The sequence below is a fragment of the Rattus rattus genome, chromosome 5, assembly GCF_011064425.1.
Source record: "Rattus rattus isolate New Zealand chromosome 5, Rrattus_CSIRO_v1, whole genome shotgun sequence".
Classification (NCBI taxonomy): domain Eukaryota; kingdom Metazoa; phylum Chordata; class Mammalia; order Rodentia; family Muridae; genus Rattus; species Rattus rattus.
In genome coordinates, this window is record NC_046158.1 from 136,009,115 (window position 1) to 136,023,418 (window position 14,304).

The 14,304-nt window shown below is 51.7% G+C and overlaps 1 protein-coding gene across 3 annotated transcripts in view; it reads left to right on the top strand.

The window, feature by feature from the left end:
• Dlgap4 (DLG associated protein 4) overlaps nt 1–14,304 on the top strand; it is a 146,299-nt gene that overhangs the window by 47,606 nt on the left and 84,389 nt on the right. For all 3 annotated transcript variants that reach the window (XM_032904600.1, XM_032904599.1, XM_032904598.1), the window contains exon 2: nt 2,927–3,107. The gene's annotated coding sequence lies outside the window, so the exon portion shown is untranslated. The remainder of the gene's footprint in view (nt 1–2,926; nt 3,108–14,304) is intronic.

Here is a 14,304-nt window from a genome sequence, read left to right on the forward strand (position 1 = left end):
AGCAGGGCTGCCTGTGGTGGCTGAAGGCTTGTGTGCTTGTACGTGAGGTGAAGTCGGGCCCTGGAGATTTTAGAGCTGAGGAGGGTAAGAGCCGACATGAATTCTCACTTGACAGCTCTCTGGTTTCTGTGTCTGGGAGCAAGAATTTTAAAAAGAAAAAAAATGAGGAACCCAGGTCAGAGCTTGAGGTAACGGAGCGTGTGGCTGTACAGCTTCCTGCCACATGGCGGTGGGCCCAGGGCCGCGGCTTAGCCTGGATATGCGAAGAGAAAGGTGTCAGGAATGAGCCCAGAGCTTGGTAGCCGGAAAGATGGGCTTATGTGGAAACAGCTAGGGAGAAACGCTTCATCAAGAACTCACCACCGCCATGATTCCCGTTAATTCCATGCGCCCTCCGGGGTAGGAATTGAGACTCACTGTAGTTATTTGGTCTTCTGAGGATCACATGGTTAGAGGGGAGTGCAGCCCTGATCTGGAACCAACTCCGCACACTAGGGTTTGTAATTCTCATTTGACACTCAGTTGGTAAAGGGCCTACTGGGTGTCAAGTTCCACGATGAGTGCTGCACCTGTGGGTGCGGTGAGGATGCTTTAACCTGGTCGCATCCCAGTTGGAGGGAGCAGCAGTGTCCGTGAGGCTAGACATGAAGCCTAGGGGCAGACAGTGTATCCAGCAGTGAGAAGGAGATAGCCAAGAGGTCCTGGGACCAGTGGGAACCAGTTAGGGGTCTGGTGGCTTTCCAAAAGCACCGAGACCTCTGGGGCAGAGGGCTTTTTTTTTTTTTTTTTTTTTTGTTCTTTTTTTTTGAGCTGGGGACGGAACCCAGGGCCTTGCGCTTCCTAGGCAAGCGCTCTACCACTGAGCTAAATCCCCAACCCCGGGCAGAGGGCTTCTTGAGAGCACATTTTGTGGGTTTTCCCCCAAGGGGGCCAGAGGCTCCCAGATTACAGATGGCCACCGGGAAGTTCTGTGGTGTTATTTTCAGAGGGGTCGGGATGGTTTTGCCAAGTGAGCCGTAAACTCGTGTGCCCTATGATTCGCTCATGAAAGTGTCCTGTTGGGTGGCCTTTAGCTCATCCACAGAGCTGTGTGTCCATTACTGCGGTCCATTTCAGAGCCTCTTTACTGCCCCAGCAACTGCTTCCTCCCACCCCTCATCCCCACCAGAGCCCGGGGCAGCCTCCACTGGACTTGACTCTCCTTTCTATCCTTTCTATCCCTACAGAGTCAAAGCCACCTGTGACAGTCTATGTCTGTGGCGCTGGGCGCAGGAGGCCTTCTTTGTCTTTGCCTGTGTTGGAAGTTCAGGGTTTAACCGGTGTCACAGCCAGCAGGGGCCTAGGGCCTGCTACCATCTTAGAGAAGGGAAGAATGAGGGGTCGGGGACCTGCAGCCTTCCCGTAGGAGGCAAACTTGGGGACTTCAAGGGGACTTAGAACCCTCCAAGTCCGGATGCTTCCCTCTGTTGTTGCTTGTTCCTTCATATGCTGGGAGGATTTGGCTCCGAGTGATAAGTCGGTGGGAACGGCATCTTCCCAAGCTGAAGAAGAGTGCAGTGATCCCTACACTGCGCGATGCAGACAGGGCTTCCGTGCACACTTCTGAGTGCGTGCCATTTCACTGAGTCCCATGTTATCTTTCCTGCTACCCAAACCTTTGCTGGTCCTGTGTGTTTTGCTTGCCCCGGGGATGCTCTTCCATGGGGAGATGGGCTGCGTTGTCCTAGAACCAGAGGTTAGAGGTGCTGCATGGGTCTCATCGGATATCAGTGTGTGCTCCTCTTCAAAGGAGTATCAGGGTTCTGTGGAGATTTGGAGACACCCAGACCAGGAGTCTTCCTCCTGCCCTGCCATGCTGTGTGCCTCAGTTTCTTACGTTGAGAAGGAGGAAAGTCTGTTGCACACGTGGCAGTGTGGGAGCTGGTATGTGGGAGGCGCCATTTCTGGGCGGACCCTGGGGAGGTGGCAGGGAGTTTAGGAGAGTATCCTCAGGCCTAGGGATAACAAATGAAGACTGTGAACTTCCAACCTCTGCCTGCCCCTTCTTGCTTCTTCTTGTGGTGAACTGGTCCCTGTGTCTCCTTCCAGGACTCTGTGAAGGGACTAAGTTCAAACCCTAGTCTAGCTGCTCAGATTCTGGCCCTTGTGCCAATGATGCCTTGGTTTCTCAGTCTCAGTTTTGTGACCTGTAGAATGGGAGGACAGAAGGGCGTCCTCTGAGGCCTCCTGGGTAGGTGTGCAATGGAAAGCTTACTTCCCGTTTACAAATGTCCAGGCAGCAAGTGGTTTTGGGGAACGGGCACTGCTCAGGCAAGCAGACTGGAGATGCCTGGCATCCCTCCGCTCTCCCAGGGAGGCACTCAGGCTGCTGAGACAGGAGAGGGACACCTCCCAGGGTTTTCCCCAAGGCAGTACCTTATGCCAGCATCCTTCCTGCATTGTCTTCTCAGACCTCCCAGCGGGCCGCAGAAGAGTACTCTTAGCAAGAAGAAAAACTGAGGCTCTCAGAGAGGAAGTTACCTGCCTGTTATCCGCAGGGGCCAGGCTGAGATTTGAATTCCGGTGCTGTGACTTTGGCCCCTCTCCTGACTTCCCTCGAGAAGTAGGGAAGTGGGGAAGGGCAAGAGGGAGGAGCAAGCTGAGGAAGGACTGGGGAACCAAAGCTTCCCCACTGCTGGCTGCAGCAGGGATCCTGTGGGTGGTGGGAAAGGCATTGTAAATATGCATGACATGCAAATCTACCTCTAAAAACAACGTGGGCTTCCCAGGAGCTGGGGTGCCAGGGTTCTCTGGAAAATACACTGTTACACAAACACTTGGGTTTCTATGACAACTATGCCGACTTGCCCCCTCTCTAGGCTAGCCTGAAGGTCTCAGGGTGTGGCACTCATTTCTGGCTAATCAATGTTCCTCCTGTGTCCTGCAGACACTGGTGCCGCCACCCTCTGCTTGGCCCCCCTGTGTGACCAGGGCCCAACCCATACCTCTGACGGCAGCGTGCTGGAGGGATGTGTGTCGCAGTCCTCAGTCCCACACCCGCTTCCGAGGTGTCATCTGCAGCATACTTGCCGGCTACCATTTTTCCTGTGCACGCGGCTCCCTGGTTGATAAGTACAGCCACAGGCTTGGGCACCTCACCCAACGCTGTGCTTGCCAGTTTCAGGAAATGCCCAGCTATCCCACTGCCAGCACCCACACGCTGGCAGAGGGACCTCCATAAGAGTGTCCCTGTCTGGGCACAATCACAGTTTAACCAACTGGGTATACCCCATCCTCCCGACAACTCTGGAGGTGGGCATGGTAAAGATGTTTCCCAGGGCCCTGCCTCAGTGAGGGGAAGCCCTTGCCAAGGATGGACGTCATCGGCAAACCCAGCACCACACATTTCAAATGCCACACCCAGGGCTGGGGTAGGTGCCCAGCGTGGGCGCAGGAGGTGGAGGGGAGCAGGGGAGCTTGCTACAGGCTGTGACGTGACAGGGCCCACAAGAACACATTCTTCCTCCACCTGCTCCACCTGCCTAAACTCACCCAATGAGGTACTGGGCTCAGCCTTATCTCTGACTGTCCCTCCACACCCACACTGTCTTCACAAAGCCTGGCTCTCCCGTCGTCCTTCCCTCAGAGCAGGGACAGCCTCCTCAGGCCCACATGGCGCTAACCACAGTGCCTGGCTCACTTACCTCCCTGTTCTCACACAGTCTCTCCCCACCCCAAGGTCCGGCTGGTATAACAGGTCTAGTTCATGAGTAAGGAAACCCAAGAGCCCCCAGCCACCATTAGCCTGGGTTGATCTGCTTTCTTGAGTTCCCTGTTTCCCAGGGGCTGGGATCAAGGAAGGGGACTGGGGAATATGGGAATCCCTCAAGATGTCTCACCAGACTCCAGCAGGACCCAGGAAACCATCAGCGTTCTGGGATCCCAGAGAGCTGCTATAATGGCCCTCAGCGTGGTGCCAGCCCCCTTTGCTTCCAACCCCTCCACCTGCCAACAGCTGCTAGCTTCCCTGAAGAGATGCTTATAAGAAGGGGAGGAAAGACTGGTAAATGTGCATAATATGCAAATGCCGAGGATAATATAAAAACCCGAGAAGTTCGCTGTCAATAATGGACGTCTTTGAGAACCAGATGCTGCACATTTGTTCAGTGCCAGCCTTGCCCCCATTAATTAGTACCTACCCCCAGCTCGGTTCCCCCGGCCTGGCCCCCGGTCAGCCTGGCGACCAGAGACACCTGCTGCATTTGGCTGGGAAGTTGTCACCACAGAATCGATGGGAACATGGTGGTCTGAGAGAAGGGAGTGCCTTTGACAAACATACTGGGTTTGCCCAAGGCAGGCCCGGGGTCTCTCTGGGGACAGTGTGTGTCGCAGGGCCAGCCTGTGAGGCAGTGGGTATTTCTCAAGCAGTTACTACGTGCCTGGCATTTGGTGGATGCTTGGCACTCTTCAGCCTCTCATTTCAACTCCCCGAGGCTCACAGAGGGCTTAGCCTCTCCTGCTGATGAGCACTGCTCTGAGGCCTCCGCCGCCCTAGGGCACATTCTGGAAGCACAGCTGCCATCGCTCACAGCCCCCTTGTGTGTGGCCCAGTGACGGAGAAGGGATTCCTTGGCACCGGCAGGGAGCAGCCGTCAGGATCACGTGGAAAGATGGAGGCCGGGGTGGCGCGAGGGAGGTGTTACTGTTGCGATTTCGTTAACAAGCTGCTTATTTAAGGAACAGGGAAGCTCTGAGGGAGCCTCTGTGCCTGGGCAGAGGCGGCTGGGAGGACAGGGTCCCCAGGGAATTGAGGTCAGGGAGCCAGCCACGAGCACTGATCAATGGATTGATTGAGTCTTGTCCACTTACTGACAATAGTAACAGCATCACCAAAGCCTGGGAAAAACATCCACTGTCTGTGTCAAAGAGGACCAGTGAGCTGGAAGACACAAGGGGCTTGTAGGGCAGTAAACTCTGTTTGCTGGCCTGGGGGCGGGGTACAGCCCTGGCCGCTGGTCACTTAGCACACTCGACTTTTGTCTTGTGTACGTTCCTCACGTCACAGTAAATGACACACGCATCCTCCCAAAAATCCAGCTCTAACAGTAACAGTTACCATTTATTAATCAATTGTCAGGCTCCTTACTAAGGGTTTTCCTATTTTTGTTTTAATATTATATATGTGTGTATGTATGTATGAATGTATGTATGTGTATGTATATATGTATGTATGAATGTATGTATGTATGTATGTGTGTATGTATGTATGAATGTATGTATGTGTGTATGTATGTATGAATGTGTGTGTATGTATGAATGTATGTATGTGTGTATGTATGTATGAATGTGTGTGTATGTATGAATGTATGTGTATGTATATATGTATGTATGAATGTATGTATGAATGTATGTGTGTATGTATGTATGAATGTATGCATGTATGAATGTGTGTGTATGTATTTATGTATGAATGTAATATGTATGTGTGTATGTATGTATGCATGAATGTATGTATGTATGTATGAATGTGTGTATGAATGTGTGTATGTATGTATGCATGTATGTGTATGTATGAATGTATATATGTGTGTGTATGTATGAATGTATGCATGCACGAATGCATGTATGTATGAATGTGTGTGTATGAATGTATGTATTTGTGTATATGTATGTATGCATGTATGTGTATGTATGTATGAATGTATATATGTGTGTATGTATGAATGTATGCATGCACGAATGCATGCATGTATGAATGTATATATGTGTGTATGTATGAATGTATGCATGCACGAATGCATGCATGTATGTATGTATAAATGTATGTATGTATGAATGAATGAATGTGTGTATGTGTGTGCATGTATGTATGTGTATGTATGTATGAATGTATGTATGCATGAATGTATATATGTATTTCATTCATTTACTTATTTGAGACAAGCCTGAAACTCAAGAGATCCTCCTGCCTCTGCCTCCAGGTGCTGGGATTACAGTCGAGTGTCATCCTCCCTGTCTTATTTAATTATTATTTAATTCTGCTGGCTGGAACCCAGAAGCTTGTATGTGGTGGGCAGTGCTCTATCACCAAACTAAACTGCACCCCAGCCTAGCATGTAACCTTTTTCTTTTACTACATCAATTCTTCACAGACTTCCTTATTTTACCCTTTGTAGGGAAGGGGAAAGTCAGGCTCAGAAGATAAAGTTGCTTGGCATATGCTTAGCGGTAAGGCGAGAAACCAGACAGGAGCTCAAGCCTCCAGCGCAACAAGGGAAGCTTGAGCTTGGAAGCTACCCCAGAAGGTCAGGAGCCCTCTGTCTGTCTCTGCTGTGTCTGTGTCTCTTGCATGGTTGAGGTGTGGGGAGCTAGGCAAGTACCTGGAGTCACGGGCAGCTGGGAGGGGTAGGATCCTGACAAATGCTCCAGGCAGGAGCCAGACATTGCAAGGGACTGCTGGGGAGGGGCTGTGGAAGACTCAAGCTCATTCAAGGTAAAAAGAGGTCACTCAGAGAAAGCAGGCTCAAATCCAACCTCCAAGGCAGTGGTTCTCAACCTTCCTAACGCTGTGACCCTTTAATACAGTTCCTCATGGTGTGGTGACCCCAACCATAAAACTATAGCATTGCTACCCTATAGCTGTAATTTTGTTACTGTTAGGAATCATAATATGAATATGATAGACAGGATATCTGATGTGTGACCCCAAGAGGGGTTTTGGCCCACAGGTTGAAAACCACCACTCTAAACTCACTTCCTGCAAGCCTGCTGTGCACTGAACCTGTTATCTTGTCAAGCACAGAGCAGCCCTATGGAGTTAGCTGGGCAGGTGATGGCTCTGAAGTCAGGAGAGAAGTGACTAGGGTGAGACTCCATGGGCTCTGTTGGTGGAGTGGCAGAGAAACCCCACTCCTGGGAATGATAAACAAACAGACTGGACCTGGTGCTGAGGACCCCACAGTGCCTGAGCTGCTCGTGGCTAGGACTGCACTCAGGCAGAGCAGTATGCCCAGCTGGTGCTGGGGACAGCCCTAGAACATGGTATTCAGAAGCCTCTCCAAGGCCCAAAGCTGGCAGCCCTGTTCTCTCTGGGCACCAGCCCCAGAGGCATCCATACATTCCAAGGAGGTTTATTGAGAGCAGTCAGACTCATTTATACCCCTCCCAGAGCACCCAGGCTTGGGGAAGGACTGATGTTACACAACCACCCACATAAACAGAGGGAGAGGAGATGGGACCAGCGCAGTGAAGTAGACTAACAGCCCGGGGCCACACTGTGACACAGGACTGCCTAACAGGACACAGATCAGCGCTCGGGGTAGTGTCGCTGGTAATAGCAGGGCAATTGGGAACAAGCCACTTGTCCATCTCCAGGGGACTAGTTAAATCTGTTTGCTGCAGCTGTACAGTGGTGCCTGCCGCGCCTGTTAGAAATGGGGCCGGGATCTAAATTTACTGTTGCAGAAAGAACTTCATAGTGTGGAGTTTAAAAAAAAAAGAGGTTATAAGCCAGCATGGGTAACATGAGGCCATTTTCATCAGACTCGTGAGTTTATAGAGCTGTTCCCAGTGCTTCCCCTGGTGCATGCGGACCTAAGGGATTGGGAAATCAGATCGGACTGGGCCTCATTTCTATTCCTTCTTGACTGTGTGACCTTGGGCAAGTCACTCATCTTCTCTGGGACTGTTTTCTGCAAAACAAAGAGATGGATAGCATCAGAGTTGACCTGGGCAGAGCTAGAATAATACCAGCGTGACACCGCAAGTGTTCAGTGCTACTGTGTAACGTCACATCCTGCCAGCCTCCTCAGGTTGCCTGTTTCCTTAGTCATGGAGATGACACCCAAGGAGGACAGCTTAGCTCTGTGCACAGGACCAACAAAGCCCCCGATCACAGCAACCCCACCCGAAACATTAGCCATTCCCCTTGACCTACTAACCTGCCTCACCAGTCAACACCATCCCCAGAGAGAGGGGCTGCTGTTGGAGAGATGTTGGCCCTCGAGCCTCCACTAGCCCTGCCTGGAAAGACAGGCTGTGGCTTCTGGATGCTCAGAACCTTAAATCTCTAGCAGAGAGACTCCAGCTGAGGAAGCCAAACTCTCCAAGTCTCGGGGCTCTCCGTCATGAATAATCCGACACATGCAGACACGGTACTTATTTCACCAGCAGCCTCACCGAGCCGCCCTTGATGATGGTGATAAATTAGAAATTACCCAATTATCTGTCTGTGAGAGATGGTTAAATACAGTCCGTCCAGCAGCTGACAGCATTCTCTGTACTGTGGAGACAGCATTGTAGATCTGTCCTTGTTGACATGGAAACATGTCCGTGGCACATCGTCGAAGGAAAAATGGGAGATTAAAAAAAACCAGGAGGTTAAGCGTGGGGGGCTGTCAAGATGGCTAAGTGGGTAAAGGTGCTTGCCACCAAGACTGGCTGCCTGGGTTCAATCCTTAGGGCCCACATGATGGATGGAGATGAGATAGCCGACTGTTACAAATTGTCCTCTTACCTACACACACACACACACACACACACACACACACACACACACACACACACAGGGGGGGGCAGAGACACAGAGAGACACAGAGACAGAGAGAGAGGAGACAGAGACAGAGAGAACACAACACACGCATACAGAGACAGAGACAGACAGAGAGACAAAGAGACAGGGAGAGCACAGCACACACACAGTGCACACACACACACACACACAGTGGGGGGGCAGAGACACAGAGAGACACAGAGAGCGAGAGAGGAGACAGAGACAGAGAGACAGAGAGAACACAACACACACATACAGAGACAGAGACAGACAGAGAGACAGAGAGAGCATAGCATACACACAGAGCATACTCACACAGAGCACACACAGCACACACAGAACACACAAATAAACAAATGTAGTTTTAAAAATGGTGCACTGGTCTCTGTTAGTTCAAAACCAAGGTCAATCTGGTCTATATAGTAAGTTCCAGGACAGCCAGAGCTACACAGTGAGACCTTGTTCTGGGAAAAAAAAATGTGTTTAAATGATGCACTGTTGAAGGATCCTTAGATTTGGAGTCTTATCTGAATGCTAGGAGAGGAGGAACCTACTTAGATATCCACTGATTTTTTTTTAATAGAAAAATGTGTTTATTTATTCCCTTGGTTAGGGACATGTCTGGGTCTGGATGGATGGCCACTGAGTCATTCATAGTAACGTCCTCTGATGTGAAGCGAGGGCTGGGCTCTAATTTAATTTTTACTCACTCAGGATCTCCGTAGCTCAAGTGACAGGAACCCATACCTGCCTTTTGGGGGAGGGTGACCTGCTTTGTGAGATCCAGGCTCTCCTGGATCCAGAGGCATAGACAGTGTCACCAGGACCTGACTGCTCAACAGTGAATCCTCTGTGTGGCTCCAGCTCTCACAGAGATGCCCTGTGTAAGTGACAAGTTGCCCATCCAGAGGAGTCAGTGCGACGTCTTCCCAGAAGCTCAACCCAATTCCCAGAACCAAGACTTAGCGTGGATGTGGCCACCCCTCAATCAACTGCTGTTGTTAAGGGGTGCTCTGTGCTCTGATTGGCAGCCCAGGGGTGCTCTGTGCTCTGATTGGCAGCCTAGCCTATGTATAGCCTCCTTGGGGGTAGGGTGATGCTGCCAAGTCAATGGTAGGCTGTGACTTGAGGTGGCCAACATCTGAGGTGGTCGGACCCAGTATATTTCTCTTTATGAATATCTAAATCCCCCAAGATGTGTGAGTTGTTGTTGGTTTTGGGTTTTTTGAGATAGGGTCTCACTGTGTAGATCAGGCTGGCTTCAAGTTCATAATCTTTCTGTTTCAGCTTGTCTGTCTGTCTATCTACCCACCTGCCAGCCTGCCTGCCTGCCTACATACCTACCTAACTACCTTTGTTGTTGTTGTTTTTTTTTTCTTTTTTTTTTCGGAGCTGGGGACCGAACCCAGGGCCTTGTGCTTGCTAGGCAAGCACTCTACCACTGAGCTAAATCCCCAACCCCTACCTTTGTTGTTTTGAGACAGGATCTCACTATGTAGCCCAGGCCAGGTCACTTTGTAGACCATGTTGGCCTCAAACTCACAAATATCTGCCTGCCTTCGCCTCTGAAGTGCTGGGATTAGTCTGTGCCTTCGTGCCCTGCACTTGTCTCAGCTCCTTAAGTGCTGGGGTTGCAGGCATGCAGCACTGCTCTTAGCCTGATGTGTGATTTTTGTAATCAGACAAAACAAAGCAGCTGCCCATGGAGTCCTGAACCGGACCTCAGTGTCAGAGCCCATCAGGCAGCCTCACACAGTGAGTCAGAATTTGGGAACCGTTGGGGCCCCGGTGTCATTCAGGAGGTGCCTCCCTCAGAAGGGAGCAGTCCTGGTTTTGGGAGGGGGCTGGGAGCCCACAGAAGACTAGCCTAGAATTGGGAGGAACTAAGAGAATATGCACAGAGGGCAGAGGAAACACAGAAGCCAGCCTGGAAGCAAGGAAGCAAGGAAGGCTTCCAAGAAGAGGTGATGGCCAAAGCACCAGGGTGCTGGATGAATACTGCAGTGGGAGGAGCCACACGCCAAAGGACCAGGGGCAGGTGGTGGGTACAAACCGTCAGATAAGACATTTCAGGACCAGATCACAGGGGCCTTGAATGCCAGAGTAGGAGTTTGTATTTCATGCTGGAGAGGCGATGGTGCTCCTCAGAAGGATACTGTAGGAGAAGGGTGGATCCTGGGCTTTCTGCCTTAAGCTGAGAGCTTAGTCTGAGAGGATCGGGTCAAGACTTCGTGTGGAAAATGAGAGAAGGGACCCAAAGGCCTGTCAAGGAATCCTGTATTTATCATTCTCAGAAACCCATGTCCCAAAATGCCTAGCCATGTTTGCATACCTTTAGAGATGGGGAGCTCACTCCTTGTTCCCCCACTGTGGGCTAGAAAACTATGTCACAGGACCAAGTCCAAAATCTTGCCAAGACGTAGGACACTGAGGGATGTCTCCTAAGTGGCTGGCCAGGGGAGAGAGGTGGAGGCCTGCACTTCCAGATCAAGGCTTCAGGTTAATGGAACCCGGTATCCATAGCCCCTGCCCTTCTGAATGAAGGGCAGAAGAGAGAATCTGACCCCAGCTGGGTCAAACTGGATCTTGGGACACACATCTGCTGATGCTGCCAGTTCCCTAGATTCCCTTTGCACTTTACAAACGAGGACACAGGAGTTCAGAGAAGCTAAACAATTTCTACAACAGCACAGGCAAGCTAGAATCAGAGGTAGGACATGACCCATCCTCTCCCACCCCTACACCCATACGCCTGTCTTTCCACCCACTCCCATCCCCTAAGGTGGAGCCTGGCCACCTTCTCTACTCAGTCTTTATAATTTTGTTCTGCAAACCCCCAAGAGTCCCAGACCTTCTCAGATACCCTTCTAAATCCTCATTGATTAAACCTTGTATGGCTACTTTGTTTCTGATCAAATCCTCTGTAGTCTTCACCATGCCCTGTAGCATCCCTTCACTCACGAGCTCTCGGCAGTGCATTGATGGACACCCAGCAAGTGTCAGACACCAGGTACAAAGATGGGCGAGAACACCCAGGTGTCTCACCGAGGCAAGGCCAGCCTCAGCTAAGGAGAGCAGTGTCTCCCTCTGTCAGTGATGACAAACAAGACACAAGAGATCAGAGGGAGGAGATGCTTGCTTGGAAATCCCTGTGGCCAGAGCAATTCATCTTGTCCCTTCCAGCAAAGACCTGAGAGTGAATATGGCTCTCCAGGAAGAAAAGTGACACTGGGCTCAGCCTGGCAGAACAGCTCTGCCCAGAGTTCACCAACCTCCGGGGTGAAAGGTTAGCTGCAGAGGAGGGAAGGAGGGACCGGAGAGGCCGGCTGAGATTGGAGATCTTAGGGCTGGGGCTTCTCTCTTACTTATCATGGTCAAGACAGAGGTAGGTGAAGGGAGCCAAGGGGTCCTCAGGAGCCCAGCTCTCAGTGGGCAAGTGTGTGAGGACATGGTAGGGGACAGGAAGGGGCCCAGCTACCAGTCTCTGGTACTGACAGAAGAGCCACAGGGAAGGAGACTCTAACTTAGGCCAGAGAAACCTTTGGGACATAAAGAGCTCTCTGCAGATGGAGTAAGGGGGGGTGGTAGTGAGCTCCCTTTCTCTGGGAGTATTCCAGCCACAGCTGACCCGGCAACCTGGAAGTGAGTCTGTTGAGCACTGTGACTCAGTTAAGGATCTGACAAGTCCTTCCCAGCCCACGTTTCATGTGCTTGCTCCAAACCTCAGTTTCTTCATCTGCGATATGGGGATAACAGGATCCCCTCTCAGAAATGGTTGCAGAGTTCAGATGGGACCATTTAAGTCCCATGAATGTGGCCAGTGCTCCGTGAATGGTGACACGTTGTGGCTTATAGGAGCCTTTGGGGTCCTTGTCACGAACTCTTGCTCACCACCCTCAGGACCCACTCTCTGCCCTGTGTATTACTGCTGTCTTGTCTCCAGCTCCCCCTCCCTGGGAGGTGGTAGGAATTCCAGACCCTTCTGGGCCCCTTTTAGCTCCACTTGAGCAAGAGCTGGCAGGTTGGGGCGTCGGGCGCCATCCGCTCCCATATGCTTCCTGCTATTTAGGGGAAACTCTCCTCGCATTCCTCCAACCACACGGGCTGACATTTCCAGACAGACGCTGGAACCAGCTCTTTGGAGGATTGGCAGATAAATTTGGCCCAGGCTGTTGGGAAAATCTTCATCTTTGCTGGGGAATTGGAGCTCAGGCCGACTTCTGTTCGCTCTGAGACTTCTGGGCCTCTCATCCTCTGTGGGGCTGCAGATTAGGGTAAGTCTGCCCAGCTCAACCTTTTCCCAGGAGAGTGCCTAGAGGGCCATGATGTGCTTGCTGGCTTCCAGCTTCTCCTCAGATGTAGCAGGGAGGCAGGAGAGAGTTCTCCATCGCACATCACTGGCCACCTGGGTGTGGCTCAGCTCCCCTTGGCAGACGGCAGTCAGGATTAGAGAGATAGGAGCTCTAGACACTTCCTGTCTGTGTCATCTCCCAGAGATGGTGCCATTTTCCCGAGCCTCTCTTAATCCATCTGTAAAATGGGGCAAACGGTAGGTCTGTCTGGTGAAAAGGCCATGGGGGGTGGGGTGGAGGGAGTGCTTGGCACATGCTGCATGTGCTCCACAAATATGGCTCCTTGTCGTCACCGTCATTGCAAGCAGTGACTCAGGAGAGACCAGCGGCTTCCCGTCTTCCCTGCAGCTCTGGCTGTGCTGTGTGGGCAGTCCCAAGGGGGTTCACACTTAGATAGAGGACCCAGTCGCAGCAACACATGCATCAGAACAGATAGAGGTGCCATGTGACCATGCCGAGCATGTGTGAACACGCTCCGTCTCCCCAGCCTGGCGTCTCATCTTACCCTGTTGGGTCTGGGACACTTGTCACTCGGTTCTGCCACGTGGAACCGTAAGGAGAAGGCCAGGTCTACCTGGAGGCCTAGTCTGGGGAGACCAAGTGGTAGCCACAGTAGGAAGCTCTGAGGAAGTGTGAGTAGTTCTGTCTGGCTAGAGTAGAAAGTGGGTGGTAGGAAGATGTAGGCAGCATTACTGAGCTTCATTCAGGGCCTCCCGGTGGAGCTCCATGCCAGGCCTCATGCCAGACTCCGCTGGGAGGATAGGCAGGCCTCCTGCCCTCAGGAAGCTCTGTATATAATCAACCCATCAGTAAATGTCGCTAGCCTAAGCTGCCTGGATGCAGCCAGGATCCGGTAGAAATGGCAGTCTCCTGGCGATGGGCACCCACTTGAGGCAGACTGTTGGGGGACTGCTCTGTACCCTGGAGAATGGGGCAGGGTCAAAGGACAGAAAGAGAGTAAAAGAGAGGTGACAAGAACCTGACCCTGATTGCCTGAACACTAGACCTGTTGGAAAGTCACTCTGATAGCGGCTGAGGGTCAGCCAAGATGCTTCTCCAGGAGAGGGAGGCTCCTGGAGCAGCGGCCAGTAGTGGAGAGTGGAACAGAGAGAGGAGGGAGGTCATGGTCAGAAGTGAGCAGAACCCTCGCACCTGGGCAAGTATGCTTTGGAAGGGCGAGGTATGCAAAGGCGCTAACAGGGGAACTTAGAGCTGGGAAGGCTTAGAGGAGAGGCGGGAGCTGTAGGTGAGGAGGGGAATCCAGGCTTTGGTGGCAGCAGGCAGATAGCTCCTGAGCACAGAGCTCACAGACTGAGTGGCCACTGACCAATCTTTCCACTTGCCTTGTCACTTTGGGGAGAATCATGTGACCTCTGTGAACATTGCCCGTTCTAAGGCTGAGCTCTTTGGAAACCGCACTTA